The sequence below is a fragment of the Psammomys obesus genome, unplaced genomic scaffold (assembly GCF_907164565.1).
Source record: "Psammomys obesus unplaced genomic scaffold, mPsaObe1.curated_primary_1811, whole genome shotgun sequence".
Lineage (NCBI taxonomy): Eukaryota > Metazoa > Chordata > Mammalia > Rodentia > Muridae > Psammomys > Psammomys obesus.
The window spans coordinates 6,465,271-6,490,146 of NW_026596101.1; the positions used below are offsets into that span (position 1 = coordinate 6,465,271).

At 40.2% G+C, this 24,876-nt stretch overlaps 1 pseudogene; it reads left to right on the forward strand.

Moving 5' to 3' along the window:
* LOC129692199 (immunoglobulin-binding protein 1-like) overlaps positions 1 to 24,876 on the forward strand; it is a 47,090-nt pseudogene that overhangs the window by 21,316 nt on the left and 898 nt on the right.

Consider the following 24,876-nt stretch of genomic DNA (forward strand, 5'->3'; position numbering starts at 1 on the left):
TTTTCCTATGGCACCTAGAGGGGCAGCCATCTTCCCAGAGCAGAGCCAGAAACTAACAAGGTGATAAACAGTTACTGGGAGACCTGAATGAGCCTTTGCACTAAGGAGTATTTTGTTTGCTTTCTAAGCATTAGTCCTTTGCGTCTCATCCACTTATTCCTCTGTCCCGACCTCACAGCATTATACAGCTTAGGTAAGTGCACTATGTCTTTTAATGCTAACAACAACCTATTGATACAGTAAATATTAATTCTGCTTTATAAACTTTAGACCCAAAAAAAAAATTCTATAAGGTAAAGAAACTTCTTTGTGACACAGAGGCATTGTAGTGGTTCAGATTCTACCCAGGCATTGGTTTTCAACCCTGTGCATTTTCTTTCTCATGCCCCACTAACTTTTTTAACGTATCTTATACATTGTAGTCCTTTTACTGCCACTGCTACTGAGAGTGTATTGAGGATCCCAAACTTTTCTATGTGTGTTTTCATGGATTACTCTTGGGGATAAAATGAGTGACTTAAAATTTCTTTCTGCTTGGAAAAAAAAAATAAGTCCTCCTCTAACACTGTGGTCCAAAGAGACTGAACACTTGATCCCATTTCTAAACTCAGGACACCTGAAATGCTTTTCATGTTCCCTGAGCTGCAGAGGATTTGGGATTGGTTTTCTTAAGACTCCAATACTCTGGACTCAGCAGGGACATAGCTAGTTAGGGTTGTCTTATGTAGACAGTACACACAGAGGTCTTGCTCTGTCTCAGAACATCTCAAGCCCCAATTTCTGTGCATTTCCTGCTGTTTCATGATTTCAAAGGGTTCCAACACCCCCACTTCTGGCTCAGAAGAAAGGGCTGCGCAAGCATGTGTGCCTGTTGTGCTCTATTTCTGCCTTTGGGGACATTAAAAATGTCCCCTCTTCTACTCAGGAATTTACGTCCTTGATGATTTCTGTTTAATGCAAATCACTCAGAGCAGAAATCAGTATCAGGCAAATTAAATTTCCTTATCTGTGTTCCAACCTTACCTGGAAATAATGGTGATAATTATATCTATTTCATATGATAGTTTTAGGGATTAGATAAAGCAATTTACTATACATGGAAAACAATTAGTATGATAACTAACCAATAGGAAGGCTAAAAGAATATGAGTATTTTCATTATAGAAAGCTTTTGCTTCTTTTCTTCTTTTGTTTGGTGAAGGGTACTGTACTGAACTTTGTGTTTGCTGGGCAAGTACTTTACCACTGAGCTAGCTATGCTGCAGGTCCGTATGCAGGATTAATATATGCAATGTCACAGGTAACCTAATAGTTCATTGTTGCCGTCCTCATAATCATTGTCACTATCACTAAATTAAGGATTTGAGTAAGTTTTTACTATGTGTTGTAATGTGGCATTCTTAGTGTTGACATTAGGCACTAGGCTTCTTCAGTGACCATAACAAATCACCACATGCTTAGAGCATAATACAATAAAAAATGTGGTTGAATGCTTCAGAAGTACAGTGTGGATCTTGTTGAGCTAAAAATCAAAGTGTCAGGAAGGCTGTGTTCTTCCTGGAGGCTCTAGGGAGGATTCTGTCTTCCTGTTAGTTCAAATTGCTTCCAGGATTTAGCTCCTTGACATCATAGGTCTGAAGTCCCTGTTTCCTTGCTGACAACGGATGATGGTTGTTACTTCCAGGAGGCCCCCACCTTTGCTTGGCTACTGATGTCCTTCCTTAGTATCCGGAGCTAGCATGAGTGGATTAAATATGCCTCATGATTGAGAACTTCTCTATTACCTTTTTTTCTCCATTAATTTATTTAATCACTTTACAGCCTGATTGTAGTCTCCTTTCCTCCAAGCTCCACCCTCACACCCCATCCTCCCATTCCCCCTCTGAGGAGAAGGGGAGCCCCCCACCCCCATGGGTATCAACCCACCCTGGTACATCAAATCACAGCAGTCTCTCGCACTGAGGCCAGACAAGGCAGCCCAGCTAGGGGAAAGGAATCCAAAGGCAGAAACAGAGTCAAAGACAGCCCCTGCTCCCAATGTTAAATGACCCACACGATGACCAAGCTGCACATCTGCTACATACATATAGGGAACCCTAGATCTAGCTCATGCTTGTTTTTTGGTTGGTGCTTCAGTCGCTGTTAGCCTTCATGGGTCTAGGTTAGTTGATGCTATAAGTCTTCTTGTGGTGTCCTTAACTGCTCCAGATCCCTCAATCCTTCCCGCCCCATTTCCACAAACTACACTGAGTTTGTCCTATTGTTTGGCTGTTGTTTTCTGCATCTGTTTCCAACAGCTGCTGGATGAAGTCTCTCAGAAGACATTAATGCTAGGCACTTGTCTGCAAGCATAGCAGAGTCTCATTAATAGTGTCAGGGGTTGGTTCTCTGGCATGGGGTGAGTCTCAAGTTGGGTCAGTCATCGGTTGGCAGTTCCCTCAATCTTGGCTCCATCTTTACCCCTACACTTATTGAATGCAGAACTAAGTTTGGGTTGAAGGCTTTGTGGGTGGGTTGCTGTCCCCCTTCCTCCACTGAAAGACCTACCTGGCTACAGGAGGTGGTGACTTCAGGTTTCTTATAGCTTGCTCCTAGGAGTCTTAGCTAGAGTCACCCCATAGACTCCCAGGAACCTCCCCTATCCCAGAGGTGCCCCCTCCTAACCGATTTCTGTTCACTTTCCCAGTTGTCCCACCACCCTCCCCACCTCTGTTCCCCACTCCTGTTTCCCTCCCAAACCCTCTCCACCTATACTTCCCTCCCCCATCTACTTCAGATATATGTAACAATTATATATATATATATGTATATATCATTTTTTTTGAGACAGGGTTTCTCTGTATAGTCTTGACTGTCTTGGGCTTACCTTGTAGACCACTCTATCCTCAAACTCACAGCGATCTACCTACCTCTGCTTCACTGAGTGCTGGAACTAAAAGTGTGTGCCACTATGCTGGGTTCTGATGTCTATTTTGTTTCTCCTTCTGAGTGAAATTCAAGCATCATTCCTTGGGCCCTCCGTGTGACTTAGCTTCTTTGGGTCTGCAGATTGTAGCATGGTTGTCTTATACTTTATGGCTAATATCCACTTATAAGTGAGTATATACTATGCATGTCTTTCTAGGTCCAGGTTACCTCACTCAGGATGAACTTTTCTAGTTCCATCCATTTGCCTGTAAATTGCATGATGTATTTGTTTATAATAGCTGAGTAGTATTTTATTGCATAAATGTACCACAATTTCTGTATCTATTCTTCAGCTGAGGAACGTCCAGGTTGCTTCGGGTTTCTGGCTATTACAAATAAACCTGCTATGAACATAGTTGAACAACTGTCCTTGTGGTAGGGTGGGGCATCTTTTGGTTATATGCCCAGAAGTGGTATAGCTGGGTCTTGAGCTAGAACTATTTCCAATTTTCTGAGTAATTGCCAGATTGATTTCCAAAGTAGTTGTACAAATTTACATTCCCACCAGCAACGGAGGAGTGTTCCCCTTTCTCTACATCTTCATTAGCATGTGCTGTCACTTGAGATTTTGATCTTAACCATTCTGATTGGTGTCATTTTGATTTGCCCTTCTCTGATGATTAAGGGTGTTGAAAATTTCTTTAAGTGCTCCTTGGCCATTAGAAATTCCTCTCTTGAGAATTCTCTGTTTAGCTCTGTATTCCACTTTTAAAAAAATAATTATTTATTACAATTTCTTCACTTTGTATCCTGGCTGTGGCCCACTCCCTCGTCTCCTCTCAATCCCTCCCTCTCTCTTTTCCTTCTATGCCCCTCCCCTAGTCCACTAATAGGGGAGGTCCTCCTTCCCTTCCATCTGATCCTAGCCTATCAGTTCTCATCAGAACTGGCTGCATTGCCTTCCTCTGTGGCCTGGTAAGGAAGTGATCAGAGAGCCAGCCACTGAGTTCATTTCAGAGACAGTCTCTGCTCCCCTTACTAAGGTACCCACTTGGAGACTTTTTATTCCATGTTTTAATTGAATTATTTGGTTTGTTGGTGTTTAATTTCTTAAATTCTTTGTATATTTTTGATACTAGCCTTCTGTTGGATGTAGGATTGGTGAAGATCTTTTCCCTATTCTATAGGCTGTGGTTTTGTGCTATTGAAGGTATCCTTGCCTTGTAGAAGCTTTTCAGTTTCATAAGGTAGCATTTATTAATTGTTAATTTTAGTGCCTGAACTGTTGGTGTTCTGTTCAGGAAGTTGTCTTCTGTACCAAAGTATTCGAGGCTATTCCTCACTTTCCCTTCTATTAGATTTAGTGTATCTGGTTTATGTTGAGGTCTTTGATCTGCTTGGACTTGAGTTTTGTACAAAGTGATAAATATGGATCTATTTGCATTCTTCTGCATCCAGACATCCTATTAGACAAGTACTATTTGTTGAAGCTGGCTTTCCCCCTTGTATGATTTTGGCTTTTTTGTGAAAACTCAGGTGTCTGCAGGTATATGGGTTTATTTCTGTGTCTTTGATTCAGTTCCACTGATCTACCTATCTGTTTGTATGTGTTTTTTTTTTTTTCCATTACTATTGTTCTGTAATACAGCTCGAAATCAAGGATGGTGATACCCCCAGCAGTTCTTTTGTTTTACAGGATTTTTTTTTAAGCTATCCTGAATTTTTTGTTTTTCCGTATGAAGTTGAGAATTGCTTTTTCAGTGTCTATAAAGTCTACCACTTCTTTATCTGACTTTTCTGTTTCTGCTCTGAGCCCATGTGGTCAAACTGAGCCCACCTAGGTAATCTATGATAGCCTCTCTATTTGATTCCATCTGTAACATCCTTTTTTGGTATGTGATTCAACACATTCTTGGGTTCTGAGAATTAGGGCATAATGTTTTGTGGAGAAGAGCATGCTATTCTATATATTATACATTCAGTGCCTTGATGAATTCAACCACTGTCCCTATGCGGATAACATTTCAAAGATGAATACAGACAGGCTTTCTGACAGTAACTGTTAGATCCAGGATTCAAATCTTGGAACTTTGTCTCTAGACTATGGCTACTTTAGGGCAATACTAAGCTGAATATGAGATGGATTCTGTATTATCCCAGATACCCAGAGACAGGAAGACAGCCAGTTTAAAGCCTGCTGTTTATGCATAACAACTTTAAGACCAGTGAGGGCAACATAATAAGTTCCTTTCTCAAAGCAAATAAACAACAACACAATTTTTCTTAGAAATAGTCTTGAGATTGTAGCTCAGTGGAAATAGTTTCTTGTTATATATAATGCCCCGAGTTCAAATTCCAGTATGAAAAACAAGGCGCTCTGGTGTCAGCACCAGGATATATACATACAGCCTGGGAAGACTCAAGAAAAAGACTGGCCTGCATTCAGCAACTGGGGACACTTGTTTCCACAACAGATCTGAGAAAAGAACTAAAACCTCCCATATCTGTCCCAAAGAGTTTTCTTTTTTTTTTCTTTTCTTTAATTCTTTTCTTTTCTTTTCTTTTTTTTTTTTTTTTTTTTTTACTTTTTTTGACCAGTCTTATTGACACAAATCACATAACACCTTCCTTTAGCCAAATTCACAATGTGGCTCCCCTTTCATTTTTATCTTCTATCCAGCAGAACTCTCACAGTAAATTGGGAGGAATTTTAGTAGCAATATCTTATCCCAGCATGATGATGGTACAATTGTATCCATTGCTCACTTAGTACTCCCTGTAGGCTGTATGCCTCCTCTCACTTGTGATCCGGTAAAGCATGCACTCCTACAGGCGGACAGTGTAGGTGAAGAAACTGAGATGGGGGCTGGTGAGCTGGATCATTGTTCTTGCAGAGGACCTGGGTTCAGTTTCCAGCACCACATGGTGGCCTCACAACTATCTGTAATTCCAACTTCAGGATCTGATGCCTTTTCATGAACTGATGCTTCTGACTTTCCTGGGAACCAAGCAGGCACGTGGAGCATACATACACATGGGAGCAAAACAATTACAGAAATACAATAATCTGAAATAATTAGATGACAGTAAATGTTTGCATTTAGAAGTCTGACATAATTCCAATCCACTGTGCTCATCTTTTCTCCTGAGATGGGAATCCTTGAATGTTTTAGCTTTTGTTCTTGTGTAGTTCTGCTTTTAGTATGATGCTGGCTACCATGTGCTTTGGGTTGTTTTTTATTTCTAGATGAATTGTTCAATAAGGCTTCGGAACCATGAAAAGGAACTTCCAGAGGACCACATACCTGGGTTTTGCTCATAGGTATAAGTAGAGTAGAACCGTTTGATACTGTTAAACTTGGACATCTCAAAGTTTCTCTTAATTTCATCTGATTTTTTAAATTATAATTCTAATAGCATAGGTCTTATGAATATTCTTTCTTTATGATTGTAGAGATATTTATTGTTTAAAACACATTTTACAGGCATTCTCATTCAGTCTTCAAAATATCCAGAAAAGGTTAGAAAAACATGCATTTTATGGTTGCAGAAATGGAGCAGGTGTTAAGAACACTGATTGCTCTTGTAGTAGAGGACCAAGATTTGATTCCTAGTACCACATGACGGCTCACAACTGTCTGTAACCCCAGTCCTAGCGGGTCTGATGCTCTCTTCTGGCCGCTGCAGACACTGAATGCACATGGTTCACACATGCGGGAAAAACACGCAGACACATAAAATAAAAAATAAAATTAATTTAAAATATGTACCATGTCATTATGATGATGTTATAGCTGTGGCGGTGATAATGATGACGATGAGGAGGAAGAGGAAGAAAGCTTACTATACAATGATATCAAACAGTCTTTATATTTATATTGTGTTTTGCTTAAACCTATCAGCTGCAGGAGGGGGCATGTTTTTAATGTGATTTGTAGTCCTTAATCCCTTCCTCTTTCCCTGTTTCCTGGCCACCATCATGTGAATATCTCCCTCCATTTCAAGCTCCTATGGCCATGGTGGTGTTGTTTCACCACATGCCTCCAATGGAGCCAAGGGTCAGAGAGCAAAACCTCTGATGCATGATTCAAAAACAAGTCTTTCCTCTAAGTTTGGTTAAGTCAGGCCTTTGTCACAGTGGTTCAAACTAACATACTTCATCATTTCACATCTGTAGTATTTTAGCATCTTCTGTTCAAACCTCTGCGTCTTATTAATGTTGGTAAGTTATGATGGGACCTCCCCCTCCCTTTTTTTTAAAAAACTTTTCTTCTATGTTAGTATTTAATAAAAGGCCAACTTTCAAAGGGCAGATCTCCAGCTGGACACGGCAATGATAACTCCAGAAGTATGTCTCGAGCGAAGGAGCAGGAGACACCGACTCGGCTGTTGACAGGTCCCTCAGGCATTTTCTGGGTCAGTCACCAGAGACAGGAGGTCCAGAGAACACCACAGGCAACAGCTCTCACTTCCAGCTTGCTGCCAAGGCAGGCGGAGAACAGGAAGCTCAAGCCAGCCAGACTGCAGGTGCAAAAGCCACTGGAGATGGGAAGTGCAGCCAAAGCTGCCTGGCACAGCTGTTGGAAATGAAGGTCAGCCAGATCCATGAGGCATCACCTCCATAGCGGTGGCAGATTAACAGGGAGGTAAATGGATCTGGGTGGGGGGAGTAAGTCTGACGTGAAGCCTTCAACGTGGTCAGCTAGGGTACTTTGAAATTGTAGGAGTGGATAAAATGTGAATGTAGATTTTCATTTTTTTCACTAAGGCAGACATTGAGAGAGAGGAAGAACTGTCCTTTCTTACAGACACGGGTAATGAGTGGGTCCATTGTCTGAGTCTCTGGACTCAGTTTTCTGGTACAGTATGCACCGCCAGCCATTGCCTCTTGACAATCACATTGATCATAGTTGTGTAAAAATCTAATGCACCGGGTACGTTAAGTAATAGTAAGTTTTTTAAAGCTCATTTTGCTGGGGATATAACATGCTCACTGTTACGGTGCTTGTCTTGCGTGTTCAAACGCCCTGAGTTCAATTCCTAGCACCACAATTTTTTTTAAAAGGGATATGAAGTCACAGTACATAAGTAAATGCTTTTACGTACAAATCCTAAATATCTAGATGTGTAGTATTTAGGTCATCTAAATATGGACCTCTTGTAGCAGGAGAATGGTTTTTCTGGAACCAGCTGAGAGGACATATTTTTTTCCCTAAGATTTTGTCATTGGGTTTTGAAAATTGTGGCATATTTAAAGCCTTTTCTTTTCGACCAACAGAAAATAATACTCTTTCTTTCGCATGTCAGGGTGATACAGGCGACAATGCCCTGCTGAGGATGAAACTAAACTGATTTTGTAGTAATGAGATGTACACGATTAGCACTCAGTGCCATTATTTCACTGACCCTGTTGTAGTCAAGAGTGTGCGTTTTCAGGAAAGCAAGCCCAGGTGCAGCGTGTATCTCTGGTTCTCAAAAAGCTGAACTAAGTGAATCTGCTTGGATACTGAGCCCCTCACCTTAACATTGATCAGCACCACATCCTAACAGTTGCTCTCTAAGCATTCCCCTAAAGTGGTGCAATCAAATGGTTGCATGCCACATTTTGCAGATTCCTGTAGATCAGTTAGACCAACAGTATTCCTACTGGAGACAGTGGACAAGCACACTGCCCTACACGGACACAGACACACATCACACCTCACACACACCACAGACAACCACACACACATACACACAAACCACAGACAACCACACACATGTTCCCTCACAATCACAATCACAAACACATATAGCTACACCACAGACACCAGACATCACACACACATACACACACACACACACACACACACACACACACACACACACACACACTTTTCTGTCTTCTCCTTTCAAAGCCTGTTGCAGAGAAAGAAACCATTTTCCAGCTTAGCTTCCAAGGCATTAAAATTGGGCATGTATACCATCTCCCTTTAAGCTTATGTATAGGATGTATTAGAGATTTGAGAGAAATAGTATATGGCTACCATATAAACAGTCCCACAAAAATATGAAGCAATTCAGAGATGTAGACTGAATTTGTACTTTTGATCTTCCTGAGTGGATACAATTTTAAAAATGGGTAGCCATCTATCTTAGTTAAGCCATTCATTCAGTTAATTTAATGTATAATTTACATTATAAATTATTAATGTGATATCCTATATTATTTTATTCTGAGTCATCAAAATCTGCTGTGTCATTTGCACATGAAAACTGGGTTCTCCTTATTGGGGTCCCAGGGTTTACTAGAATTATTCAGCCCTGACTTCTATAAATGATTGGTTCTCTTAGTACAATTGGGAGACCAACTCCGTACCAAATAAGAAAGAGCAGAAAGTGTTGGCGATAAGAGTTTTGTCATCAGTACTCAATAGATTTATTTATTTATGGGTGTTTGGATGTGAGTAAAAAAAGATGCCATATTTTTCCCATCCCAGGGAACCTGTCCTTTCTGCTCAAAAATCCTATATTTCTTTAGTACCTCCCCGTGTTAGTGGACAATTGGGTAAGCAGTGTGGGGTTTGTATTCTCCTCCTATCTCTGGTCATGGTTGCCTTGCTGTTGTGTGTTCAAGCTCACTTCTGCCAATGCTTGCAGTTTAACTAGAGCAGAGGTACCCACCTCTTGCCTCCTGTCCCATTATGCCACAATCAAAGGTTATTTCCAATGCTGAAGCCGTTCCTTCTATTTACTATTAAAGATCACACAAGAGAAAGTGATCTTGTCACTTCTGAAACTGAGTAATGCTGTTTTTGCCTTCAGGCCAAGAGAAAAGGCTCCCTCCCTCCCTCCCTTCTACAGAAGGCTGGAGTTTGTCAGTGGTTACAGGTTTATTGTTGACACTGTACCTCTGTATTAGTGGGAGTGCAAGGCTCATAAACCTTAGAGACTTTATTACTCACCAATTAGTTGCCAATGAAATTTACTATCTTGAATCTAATGGTGCTGTTCATGGAGAAGGCTTGAGATATATTAAAAAAAATTCTCACCTGACCCCTGGAAGGATGGCACAGAGCCAGAAACCCCCCACCCCCATCATTAGCTAGTAATTTTGATTTGAGGGAGTTCTCTTGAGGTCTCTAGGTACACATTTGTTTCTGTTGTCATTGTCATCCAGCTCTGTTGATGCCGCCTTCTCTCAGAGTCTTTACACAAGTGTGCAAAAAGCCTTGGAAATGAGACTGGGAGATGTGTATTTCAGTCTGGGCAATTCAACTCTTTGGTATAGGACCTGGAACAGGTTGTGTTAGCTTTGTAAGTCACAGCTGCACCTATGTGAATGGACATTAAAAAGCTCACACCACATCATGAGAATTAAGCGGGACAGTGGACATTGAAGTGGTTTGTGAAGTATAAAGTGTCCTGCAGACATAAGGAAGGAATATTCTGCCTTCTTCTTGAGGAGAGTGTATGCCTGTGAAGTGCTGAGGTGCATGGTAGTCAGGAAGCCAACCTCCATCCCTCTCTCTTCGGAGTACTTTGTTTCTAGTTCAGCAAGGCAGTGACCTAGGGGCGAGCGAGGCCATATATGCATCCAGCTGATGACGTAATCCCTACCATTACCTCATTCATTTTCCTCTTTCCATGAATGTGTGACATAACTCATTTCTAGGCTGTTATTGATGGGCATCTCATCCTGGTTTCCCTTGAGTAAAAAGTCTGGGGAAGAGCGGCACTGTTATTTGTTCCAAATTCAGGACAGGTAGGGTTTCCCCTTCCGCAAGCTCAGTCCATGAGAAACCTTCTCTGAATTCAGTTCACATTGCAGACTTCTGATTACCCTTGGGCGGATGTGAATTTAGATGGAACTCATTATCTTGCATTTCCAGGAACTCTGGCTCAGAGTTAACCACCTTGGTTACGTCTTTCCTCTGGTCTGTCTCCCTCCTTCTCATTAATATTAGGGTAATGGGATTTGATATGAAGGTAACTTAATAATTTTAATTCTTTTAAATAGCTAGATTTGTCTAAGTATTAAACACATTAACCTGTAGGACTTTTGGCTGTTGGAACTGTACCGTATCTATAGCTGTAACCCACATGGGATACCTTTCACATAGTAGGTATCTAATCAGTGGCCATGGGATGGATAGTTAATAGTATAAGCAACATTTTGAAGACCTAAAATATGTTGGGGAACCTTATAGAAATATTTTCCCTCACTTTACACAGCAGCTGTGCAAATCCCATTTTATAGGTGAGAAAACTGAATGGTGGAGCTCATAAGAGGTTTTTCCATGGTAGTGCACTGACAAGATATGTGGGTTTGAAATTAGGTCCTGACTGTTTATAATTCCATGCATTTTCCACACCTTTGAATGTCCTTCTTCCAGTCTTAAACTGGGTAGCTCTCCTTTAAATATTGTAGCTTTTAAAGATATACAGGAAAGGGGGCGGAGGCACGCACAGTTTCTGAGCTGTGGAAGAGGTGAACACCTGAGCTGATGAGTGGAAAGACCTCTGAAGCCAGGAAAACAACGGTGAGGCTTTCTAAACAACAGGGAACATCGCATGAGGTGAGAACTTGTTTGGGGAAGGAGAGAAATGATCCTTTGATCTCCCCACTCCCTTCCCCCAGACCTTCCTCCTCCTTGGCACAGTGGACTCACGGAGATTCTCAGCGCAAACCTAACTGCCTGGGTCTGCAGTGGCTGAGGCGGAGCTCCTAGCCCCTTAGCGGCAGCGGTATTGGTCTTGGAGTCCCAGACCCAAACGGTACCATCCTCTCAGGGTCCCCGGTCTGCTAGCTGCCATACTGTCTCTGCAGGGTTGTTCAGCCACTGACTGTATGGCCTGTCCAATCCCTCAGTGACAGAGAATACGCTATATATTGACCAAAACCAGGCAGAAATGCCATACAAGCTAGGCATACCAGGTGCTGGGCCTTCCAAGCTTGGAGAGCACAGTGGAAAGCCCCCAGGACTTACCAGAAAGCATCTGAACTGGCAAACCAGTCTCCAGCTACAGCGGGACTTTCTAACATGGCGGCGGCAGCAGCACTGAGCTGGCAGAGCACATCAGTCCTCCAGCATAAGACCAACCAGGGCCAAACCAGAGAGCAGAGAGCCCGGATACCCTGATCCCTGCTGAAGTGACCTGCTTGAGAGTGAGTGCGCCCTTGAGTATCTGTAGAGCCCCAGATCCAGGCTCCTTCTAAAACAGAAGCCAGGCATCGGACCCCTCCCACCCACATACCCACTTTGGGAAACAGAGGGTCACTTGGGACATTGAAACCCCTGCTCTGTGGGTCCAACTGAGGAGTTAAGGCAGTTAATACCAGAAATTGCGCCGTGACCATCACTATCATCTGCTACATATACAGTGGAGAGCCCCTCCCACACACTCAAGGGTTCAACATTATCTATCACTCTGTCCCTGAAGACACACCTCCACACATACTTCCACACACACACACATACACACACACACACACACACACAAACATACACATATACACACACGCATGCACGCCTGCATTTGCCCCTTTTGCGCCTGTGTATTTTTCTCCCATAGGTACAGCTAGACCATCAACGCACATGCTGAGGCCACAGGACCTCTCTTAGCTTCCTGAAGAACTCTCCAGATGCCAGAGAGAGACAGTACCAGTCTGAATTGCAGAATCCAAAAACAATCAGGGAAGGTTTCAGATAAGCCAATGGCCAGGGGTAGGCGAAAGAACACATTCAACATAAATCAGGACATCATGACTTCACCAGAAACCCCCAATATTGATGGATACTCCAATTCATCAGAAGCATAGGAAAATGACTTTAAAGCTATGCTTATCCAATTATTTGAGGCTCATAAAGAGGAAACAAGCAATTCTCTCAGAGCAATAACCATGCAAATTCAGACAGTTAAAGAGGAAATGAACAAATCTATCAAAGATTTGGCCAGTCAATTGGAGGTAAAGAAAGAGGAAATGGACAAAATTCTTAAAGAAATACAGGCAAACATAGCCAAACAAATAGAGGCACAAGTAGAGATAAAATTAGTGGCATATAGAGAGGAAATGAACAAAAAAATAGAGACCATCATAGAGAGACAGGAATCCACATTCAAACAGATGAAGGAAATGGTGCAAGGCATGAAAACAGAATTAGAATCAATAAAGAAAACAAACTGAGAAAACCCTTCAGCTGGAGAACTTGGAGAAAAGATCAGGAACCACAAAGGTAAGTGTCACCAACAGAATACAAGAGGTGGAAGAGAGAATCTCTGGAGCTGAAGATACACTCGCAGAAATTGATACTTCTCTCAAAGAAAAAGTAAAATCAGAAAAGTCCCAAACACAAAATATCCAAGAAATCAAGGACACCATGAAAAGATGTAATCTGAGAATAATAGGAATTGATGAAAAAGAAGACTCCAGGCTCCAAGGTCCAGAAAATATTTTCAAGAAAATCGTAGAAGAAAATTTCCCAACTTAAAGAAAGAGATGTCCATAAATATACAAGAGGCCTACAGAACAGCAAATAGACTAGACCAGAAAATAAACACATCACATCATAGTCAAAACACTAAATCTACAGAACAAAGAAAAGATATTAAAAGCAGCAAGGGAAAAAGGCAAAGTAAATATGAAGGTAGACCTATCAGAATCACACCGGACTTCTCATCAGAAACTATGAAAGCCAGAAGGGCCTGGGCAGGTGTCAAGCAGACTCTAAGAGAGCACAAATGTCAACCCAGACTACTATACCCTGCAAAGTTTTCAGTCAACATAGATGGAGAAAACAAAATATTCCATGACAAAACTAAATTTATGCAATATCTATACAGCAAACCAACCCTACAGAAGATACTAGAAGGAAAACTCCAATCCAATGAAAACAACTTGACCCAAGAAAACATAGCATACAGATAATATCCCAACAAAGATGAAAAGAAAATAAACAATGAAATACAGTAAGACCACCGACTCCAATATAAAAGAAACTAACATTCATTGGTCACTATTATCTATCAACATCAATGGACTCAACTCTCCAATAAAAAGACACAGACTAACAGAATGGGTGCGGAAACAGGATCCAACATTCTGCTGCATCCAAGAAATGCACCTCTGCAACAAAGATAAACACTACCTCAGAGTAAAGGGCTGGAAAAATGTCTTTCAAGCAAACAGACCCAGAAAACAACCTGGGGTAGCTATCCTAATATCTAATAAAATAGACTTTCAACCAAAATTAATCAAAAAAGATGAGGGACACTACATTCTCATCAAAGGAAAAAATTCCACCAAGAGGACATCACAATTCTGAACATCTATGCCCCAAATAAAAGAGTGCCTACATTCATAAACGAAACATTACTAAAACTTAAATCATACATCAACCCCAACACCTTGATAGTGGGAGACTTCAACACTCCACTTTCACCAAGGGACAGATCATCTAGACAGAAACCTAATAAGGAAATAAAGGCACTTACAGAGGTCCTAAATCAAATGTAGCTAACAGATGTCTACAGAACTTTCCACCTAAACTCAAAAGAGTATACCTTTTTTTCAGCACCTCATGGAACCTTCTCCAAAATAGACCATATAGTTGGTCACAAAGCAAGCCTCAACAAATACAAGAAGATTGAAATAATCCCCTGTATTCTATCTGACCACCATGGACTAAAGGTGGACCTCAACAATGGAATTAGAAAAAAGCCTACAAGCACATGGAAACTGAACAACTTGCTGCTCAATGATAGCTGGGTTAAGGAAGAAATAAAGAAAGAAATTAAAGACTTCCTAGAATTCAATGAAAATGAAGGTACAACATACCCTAATTTATGGGACACAATGAAAGCAGTGCTCAGAGGAAAATTCATAGCACTAAGTGCCTTCAAGAAGAAATTTGTGACATCTCATACAAGCAACTTAATGGCCCAACTGAAAGCTCTAGAGAAAAAAGAAGCAAATACATCCAAGAGGAACAGACAGCTGGAAATAATCAAACTTAGGGCTGAAATCAATCAATTAGAAACAAATAAAACTATTCAAAGAATCAATGAAACCAAGAGCTGGTTCTTTGAGAAAATCAACAAGATAGACAAACCTTTAGCCAAACTAAATAAAAGGCAGAGAGAAACTATCCAAATCAGCAAAATCAGAAATGAAAAGGGGGACATAACTACAGACACTGAGGAAATCCAAACAATCATTAGGTCATACTACAAAAGCCTATATGCCACAAAATTCGAAAATCTAAAAGAAATGAACCATTTTCTTGATAGATTCCATTTACCAAAATTAAGTCAAGATCAGGTAGAAAGATTGAATACTCCTATATCCCCCAAGAAAATAAAAGCAGTCATCAGCAGTCTCCCTTCCAAAAAACGCCCTGGGCCAGATGGATTCAGTGCAGAATTCTACCAGACCTTCAAAGAAGTGCTAACTACAATTCTCTCCAAACTACTTCACAAAATAGAAACAGAAGGAAAATTACCAAACTTGTTCTATGAAGCCACAGTCACCTTGATACCTAAACCACACAAGACCCAACAAAAAAGAGAACTTCAGACCTCTCTTATGAACATTGATGCAAAAATACTCAATAAAATACTTGCAAACCGAATCCAAGAACACATCAAAGATATCATCCACCATGACCAAGTAGGCTTTATCCCAGGCTTGCGAGGGTGGTTCATTATACTGAAATCCATCAATGCAATCCATCATATAAACAAACTGAAGGAGAAAAACCACATGATCATCTCCTTAAATGCTGAAAAAGCATTTGACAAAGTCCAACATCCATTCATGCTTAAAGTCTTGGAGAGATCAGGGATATAAAGCACATACGTAAACATAGTAAAGGCAATATACAGCAAGCCTATTGCCAACATCAAACTCAATGGAGAGAAACGTAAATCAATCCCACTGAAATCAGGGACAAGACAAGGCTGCCCACTCTCTCCATATCTCTTCAACATAGTACGTGAAGTCCTAGCCAGAGCAATGAGACAACTAAAGGAGATCAAGGGGATACAAATCAGAAAGGAAGACGTCAAAGTGTCACTATTCACAGATGCTTTGATAGTATACATGAGCGACCCCAAAAATTCAACCAGAGAACTCCTTCAGCTGATAAACACCTTCAGCAAAGTGGCTGGATACAAAATCAACTAAAAAAAAATCAGAAGCCCTCCTGTATACCAAAGACAAAAGGGCTGAGAAAGAAATAAGGGAAACAATACCCTTCACAATAGCCATTAATAACATAAAGTACCTTGTGGTGACACTAACCAAGCAAGTGAAAGACCTGTTTGAGAAAAACTTCAAGTTTCTGAAGAAAGAAATTGAAGAAGATATCAGAAGATGGGAAGATCTCCCATGCTCATGGATTGGTAGGATTAACATTGTGAAAATGGCTATCCTGCCAAAAGCAATCTACAGATTCAACTCAATTCCCATAAAAATAACAACTTAATTCTTTACAGACCTTGAAAAAAAGATTCTCAGCTTCATATGGAGAAACAAAAAAAACCCAGAATCTCCAAAACAATCCTGTACAACAACAGATCATCTGGAGGTATCTCCATTCCCAATCTCAAGCTGTACTACAGAGCAATAGTAATAAAAACTGCATGGTATTGGCATAAAAACAGAAAGGAGGATCAATGGAACTGAATAGAAGACCCAGAAATAAACCCACACACCTATGAATACTTGATTTTTGACAAAGCAGCCAAAACCATCCATTGGAAAAAAGACAGCATCTTCAACAAATGGTGCTGGTCCAACTGGATGTCCACATGCAGAAAAATGAAAATAGATCCATATTTATCACCCTGCACAAAACTAAAGTCCAAGTGGATCAAAGACCTCAACATAAAACCAGATACTCTAAATCGGTCAGAAGAAAAGGTGGGGAACAGCCTAGAACTCCTTGGCACAAGAGACAACTTCCTGAACAGAACACCAAAAGCACAGGCTCTAAGAGCAACAATCAATACATGGGACCTCATGAAACTGAAAAGCTTCTGTAAAGCAAAGGACACCGTCATCAAAACAAAACGACTGCCTATAGATTGAGAAAGAATCTTCACCAACCCTTTATCCGATAGAGGATTAATAACCAGTATATATAAAGAAATAAAGAAGCTGAGAAGCAACAAACCAAGTAATCCAATTAAAAAATGGGCAACAGAGCTAAACAGAGAACTCTCTGTAGAGGAATATCGGATGGCAGAGAAGCACTTAAAGAAATGCCCAATGTCATTAACCATCAGGGAAATGCAAATCAAAATGACCCTGAGATTTCACCTTACACCCATCAGAATGGCCAAGATGAAAAACTCAAGTGACAACACATGCTGGAGAGGTTGTGGAGAAAGAGGAACCCTCCTCCATTGCTGGTGGGAATGTAAACTTGTACAACCACTTTGGAAGTCAATCTGGCGCTTTCTCAGACAATTAGGAATAGTGCTTCCTCAAGACCCAGCTATACCACTGCTAGGTATATACCCAAAATTTGCTCAAGTACACAACAAGGACATTTGCTCAACCATGTTTGTAGCAGCTTTATTTGTAATAGCCAGAACCTGGAAAGAACCCAGATGTCCATCAATGAAGGAATGGATACAGAAATTGTGGTATTTTTACACAATGGAATACTACTCAGCAATCAAAAATGAGGAAATCATGAAATTTGCAGGCAAATGGTGGGATCTAGAAAAGATCATTCTGAGTGAAGTATCCTAGAAGGAGAAAGACAAACATAATATATACTCGCTTATATAGATTTAGAAGATATGATAAACATAATGAAATCTATACACCTAAAGAAGATAAACAAGAAAGTGGACACAGGGTAAGATGATCAATCCTCACTTAGAAAGACAAATGGGATGTTCATTGAATGTATGACAGGAGTCTACTGCAGAAGGCATCTGAAAGACTCTACCTAGCAGTGTTTCAAAACAGATACTAAGACTCATAACCAAACCTTTGGCAGAAGGTGAGTTAGTATGACGTGGAAAGGATAGGAGCTCCACAAGGACCAAATATATCTGGGCACAGGGTCTTTTCTGAGACTGACACTCCACCAAGGACCATGTTTGGATATAACCTAGAACCTTTGCTCGGATGAAGCCCGTGGTATCTCAGTAACCAATTGGTTTTCTATAGTAAGGGAAACAGGGACTATTTCTGATAGGAACTCAATGGCAGGCTCTTTGGCCTTTCCACCCCCCAAGGGAGGAGCAGTCCTGCTAGCCCACAGAGGAGGACTTTGCAGCCAGTCTTGAAGAAACCTGATAAACCAGAGTCAGATGAAAGGGGAGGAGGTCCTCCCCAATCAGTGGACTTGGAAAGGGGCAGGGAGGAGATGAGGGAGGGAGGGTAGGAGTAGGAGGAAATAAGGGAACAGGATACAGCTGGGATACAGAGTTAATAAAATGTAACTAATAGTAAAAAAATAAAATTGATTTAAAAAAGATATACAGAAAAGCACTAAAACAGGCCTAGGGCTATGGAATAAATAAATATGGAATATTTAAGTAGAAGAGTCTGAAATGGAGAAGGAATTTCTTTGTTCTTATTGTCATGGCACTGTTAAATTTCTTCTTCAAGAAAATAGAGTTTGTTCTTTATATGGTGGACACTAGGACTGCTGCTCTGTCAGATACACATTTGATTCTCACGACAGCTAAACAGTGTAGACACTATTAATCTTTCAACTATCACATGGAGAGATTATGAGGTGCAGACTAAGCATCATGTCCATGTTTTCACTGCAGGTCCTTGATTCGTTTCAGTTTGTCTGTCTGACTCTAGAATGGAGTCTTCTCCACTTGTTGGTACTATAATCCACTCGTTCTAGATTTATATGTTGCGTATTCATGTGTTTGCAGTTGCTGACAATCTCTAAGAGTTTTAAGTTTGTTGAGAGTTGGGCATCTTGTCTTTGGCTTCAGCATGGCCCCATTCTGTTCAGCTGCTACTTAGTTCATTTAATACTGAAAGGCATGGATCAGCTGATCTCTCTGCCTTGGACACTGAGAGAGATGATTACCAGTATCCCCACTGCTCCTGTTAGCAGCAGCGTTTTTCTGCTGTAGTAGGTTGTGCTCCATAACCTCTAAGTCATCAGTGATTTGAGCTGTCACTATTGAACAGATTCCATGCAAATCATCTGCATCCCACCTTAAGCATCCTCTGCCTCTGCACTTTCGCCTCAGGGCTTTTTCTTAAGCCCCTGGAGCTCTTAGTGTACCTTTTAGGCAGCAAAGAACTCTGAGGTGGTAAATACCCTGAGGGGCAATCCTCAAGCAATGGAAAGTAGGATAAATGCCTCAGCTCCCTATCTTTCAGAAGTAATTCCTAGGTGTACTTTACTTGGACCTTTGGGAATTAACCTCAGCTGCACTGAGTGCCAAGGGTCCACAGCTGTTTCCAGTATTTCATTCCCCTCCTTTTTTTTTTCTAAGTTCTTCTTAATGGGAGTATCTTCAGAATAAACTCTTTGCACTACAGTCCTTTTCTCTGTTTATTAATTTAGTTCTGGAGAGTAAGCAAACAGGACACAGCATTTTTTTTTTATACTTCTTACCAGAGGCCAAGTCAAAATATAAATGGGTCATATGGTTGCATTAACTAGTAAATTATTTCAGGACAGATATAGTTCTGGAGGTTTCAGATAGACAGGGTTAAGGTGAATATAGATATAGCTTAATTTCAGAATTGCTTTTTCTGTCCTTTAATTATACTGTTGAAATATTACAGTGCCTAGAAAGGTCACTGAAATGAGTAGGTTGATTTGCTGAGAATTAGGATGGCTACAAATTCAGCTCACCCTCATTCTTTGTGACATTGACTTCATTGTACAATAGACTAACCCACAGTGTATTCCTATGCCTGTGGTCCATAGCACCTGCCAGTTGACACATTTTCTTTTTCTTTTATGACTTTTTCCTCTTGAATCTCTGTCAAGGATTTGTTTTAAAAAGATGCCAGTTACATATTCATAATCAACAAATAGTCACTTCACCGACAAAGGTTGAGAAAAGAGCATGACAGATGGTGTCAAGAAAATGATATTGAAGACTAACCCTCATGATGATGAAAGATTCAGCAGTGAAGTCCTGGCATATATATATGCATATGTGGCAGGGAGGATTTATGCCTGGTGTGTCTAGGATCATAAAAACTAATGTATCAACTTCTTTGAAAACTTTTTAATTAGAGAGATCAGCAGGATTTGTGGATGAGTCATGAAGAATAAGACCTTTCACTTGCAGTAAATGAGGGCAAACTAACTATCAGCAGCCACAGCTACATTTATTTCAGAGCCCAGTATAAATGGTACTGTTCTAATTAGTCAGGCCAAGGGTCTAAGCTCTGCATGGGCCAAATCAGGCTACATCATTTTCTCACTCCCAAGCAGCACAATCATAGCACCCTATACACATGCACACACACCCCCGCCCCCCTCACACACATCTAAGAGAATGTGTTGCAAATTATTATGTAAGCCTGACCTTGTCACTTATCTGATGAAAATCATTTGCTTGTGTCTTAATGTGTTGAGTGTAAATTCTGGATTCCTTGCCACAGACCTTGAGGCCCTCAATGATTTGACCCTAGCAGCTTGGGTCTGTTGTTTCTTCTTTCCCTGTCTCAGCCAAACTGTCAGCTGAGACGAATGTTCATTGCTTGACACTTGGCATTCTGGAATGCTAGGTGTATTATGGTTTTCCTGGACTGTTAAAAGATGGCTTCTCCAGGTCTCAGCTCCAGAATTATCTCAGAGGGGCATCCTATTCCTTATCCCTATTATGTTCATCACCCTCACCTGATGACTGCAAATGATGTATCTTTTATTCACCAGATGTAATTGTTTCAGAGAATTATTGCAGAATAAGCTCATCCTCTCAAGTTCTTTCTGAACTCTTCCTGATTGAGCCAACTCTGCTGCTGTTCTGGCTCAAAACTCCTCTCCAAGCTGACTGATTCAAACTGGTTTCTCTTGGCTTCTCCTGAATTGCTCTGCTCTGAACTCCACAAACTGCACTGCACCGAGCTGCATGAACTCAACTGAACACAACTGCCCTCAACTGAACTGCACCAAACTGCCTGTAAGTATATTGTTCTGTATTGAACTTAAATCTATTGTAATGTCGTCTCTCTCTCTCTCTCTCTCTCTCTGCTGTACTCTGCTCTACTGTGTGCAACTCTATTGTATTACTCTTAAGTAGCTTTTCTTTCTTGTCTGTTCTCATGAGAGCTGGGTGTATCCTATCTCTGACTCATTCTGTCAAATATTTCTCTAATTTGTCGCTATATCTGTCCCTCATTTAGATGTCATTGTTTATTCCAGGTGTGAGGTATGTATGAATTCCAGCTGGATCACACAAACCTAGAAGGCCTTTGAAAGTGATCAGAGCAGCCATGTTGCTGGATTAAAATTCATCTACAGATGACCTCTGCTATTCACCTTGTGACACTGATAACAAAGCATAGCCTTTTATTTACTTCTAATCATAATCTGTTTGTCCTATTGGGGATAGAAGAGTCATCTTTTTGTATACAGAGTATATAGAGTGAAGCAATCTAGAGAATTCCCACAGGCTTTAAATATAAGTCTTTTGAGAACTGGTCAGTGATTCTTAGGGGAGTTATTCTCCACTATTGCCTGTGTTGGGAAATTTTTGTGGACACTCCTGGGATAGGTGTTGTGTTTATTATTTGAAATCAATAGTTAATTCTGGGGCTGTCAAGTAGACTTCTGAGCTTATCATTGTTTAAGTGGCCTACAATTATTTCTAGGATAAAGAATTGTAACTTTATTGTTTTTGAATTGATTTTGCTAGAGTAGTGGTGTAGAACTCTAGATGGTATATTCTACATCCTAAAAAAACATTTACTAACCAGAGGAAATATATATGGTCTTCTATTGTTAGTCAGTGAGCGGATTTTTAACTCTGAGTCATCTCTCACACTGGACATTTTTTACCAGTAGGATGCTGTAGGAGCAAAACAGTGTGACTTTGAGGCTGTCATGAAACACAACATAACTTTTCCTATTGTCTTTTCTTGAGCTACTGTTGGCAGTCATATTGTAGTGCTATTCAAGGAGCTAAGGGATGGCCCCTACTTCTTCATCATGGGATCCAAGAGAGACTGCCTAATCCCTGCTCTCCTTGGGTTCACACTCTTAAAGGACAACCAGATTTACACATTTGTTAAATAATCAGTGTGAAAATTAGAAAACCAAACAGGTACTTGGCCTTCATTCTGTTGTCTTTATCTTTATTCATTTCCCCTCCATTGGTGTCTTATATTTCCAGTATAACCATATTTCAAAGACTGGTAGTCTGATGACTACCTGCCATAATTGTTTGCAGTATTTCTTCCACTCTATTATTTGTTTCTATTTAAGTTTATATTTTTATTTATTTCTAGAAGGACATGTTTTTTTTATTATTTAAAAGGGCATAATTTACCTTACTTTCCCCCTAAATTGATATATAGTCCATTAATGTAAATGTTTTGCAAGAAAATAGCATGCATTTTTTACATGTCCAGAATTCTCCCAATGAGATTTCTTTTTTTTTTTTTTTTTAATATTAGTTACAGTTTATTAACTTTGTATCACAGCTGTATCCTGCTCCCTCATTCCCTCCCAATACCACTCTCCCTCCCTCCATCTCCTCCCTTCTCCTTTCCAAGTCCACTGATAGGGGAGGACCTCCTCCCCTTTCATCTGACCCTGGTTTATCAGGTATCTTCAGGATTGGCTGCAAAGTCCTCTCTGTGGCCTAGTAGGGCTGCTCCTCCCTCGGGGAGGGGGGAGATCAAAGAGCCCAACATTGAGTTCAGAGATTTCTTCATATAGTCTATGAGCACCTATTTTTTCGCGCTTCTCATGATGAATTATATAAATACTTTAATGTGTATATTTATTTCATTAAGTTGAAATATTTTGTGAGTCATTAGTTTTTATGAAGTAATTACAATATTTTATACAATATATTTTGAGGATATTCTTTCCCTTCACCAGCTTCTTCCAGATCTTCCTCTTCCGAGCTCATGTCCTTTTTCTCTCTCTCTTAAAGCAGTAAAATAAAACCCCAAACAAACCAAAACAAAAAGAGCACGTACACACACATACACACACACACACACACACATGCGCGCGCGCGTGCACGTGTGCACGCACACACACTACAAAACACATGGAATCAGATTTGTGTTGGTCAACAATTCTTGCGCATGAGATCTTCCCTGGGGTGTGGTCGATGCATACAATGTCACTCCACTGAAGAAAACTGACTTTGCCTCTCTCAGTTGCAATTAATTGCAAATAGCTCCTTGGTTAGGTGTGAGATCCTGCCAACCTCTCTTTCAGACATGAGTTCATGGGTTTGTTTATTGTTTTTGAAATTGTTTTTGGTTTCCCCTTCAAGATCCTTTTTAAATATTCTATTCATTTTTTAATTAAATTTTTATTTTTTATATTAATTACAGTCTATTCACTATGTATCCCAGTTATAGCCCCCTCCCTCATTCCCTCCCAATCCCACCCTCCCTCTGTCATCTCCTCCCATTCTCCTTTCCAAGTCTACTGATAGGGGAGGTCCTCTCCCCTTCCATCTTTTTAAATGAAATTAGTTTTATGTAATTAAATCTATTAAAAGAATTTATTTTGGTATATAGTTAGCCACTCTTCTAGTGAAGATTTGCAGATGTCTCATTACTGTAAAATTTTTTTTTTCCTGTTCTGGGTACTATGTGTGGATATTGTAAATTAGAAGATAGGTGAAGATAAAGTTGCAATAGAATGCCCCTTCTCATTTTCTTTATTTGTTCTTTTGACTTACTTGGTTTTTCACTTTGTGAAAGGAAAAACAAATTATTCTGTGCCATTATGCTGATTATATCTGGTAGTTTTTTTTTCTTTAAACTCCCTCTGACTTCAGTTTTATGGAGTTCTGTCTCGTGTTTTCTGTACACATGCAAGTCCGTAGGTTTGCTAGTTCATGGACCTTAGCTTATTTACAGGCCTGTTGCCCACTTTCTGCTTTATGGAGTACCATCTTGTGTCTTCGCTCTCTTTCCCTCTCTTCCTCTCTCTCTCCTTTGGGTTTGGGTTTGATATACTAGTCTGAACTTGCAGAACTGTGAGCGTTTTCTTTTAATTAACATCCTTATTTGAGCTGACATTCTTTCACACTCATTTATGAATTTATTAGCAAATAGCCTTGTAGTATTCTTAAGGGGGAAAAAAAGACCTATTAATCCTGTTAGTGTCTTTTAGTTTTATGCAAATCCAAAATAAAATATCCATTTTATGGTGTACCTTTTAGTTGTAACAAAATCTGCTTACAGTTCCTGTGACTTGATGACTTGACCCTGATGTTGTAGACAGATGTCTGCCTTTTCAATTGTTTCCAGGCAGCCTGGTAGCTGGTCTATCATTTTACCTGCGAAGTACCACATGGGGGCTGGCATTGCAAACCATTGATGATTTTACAGTGGGTATTTCTAGAAAACTCGGTGATTTTTTTTTTCTCAAAAGCAAATCCTTTCAACATGGTGAGCCTTTGTCTTTTATTCTTTCCAGTGGAAGATAATCTTACTTAAAAAAAAAAAAAACTCACCATAGTCCTATTATTTTCTTTCTCTGCCTTTCTATGTATTGTGCAGTACCAGCTAATATTTTGATGGTGTCTTTGTGTTTGGGGATGGGGATTAAATGGATTGTATATATTTATCCTCTCGTTATCTCCTAACATATCTTGTACTTTATAGTTAAAGTGTATTTGGTGCCTCTTCTGTACCATCTCATTTCGAGTTTGTGACATTCACTTCCATGCTTTGTACTTTTCAGTGGCTATTTTACTGGTCTTCCAGTTCTTTAAATCTGCTATTTTTCTTTCTCTCCTTCTTCTTCTTCTTCTTCTTCTTCTTCTTCTTCTTCTTCTTCTTCT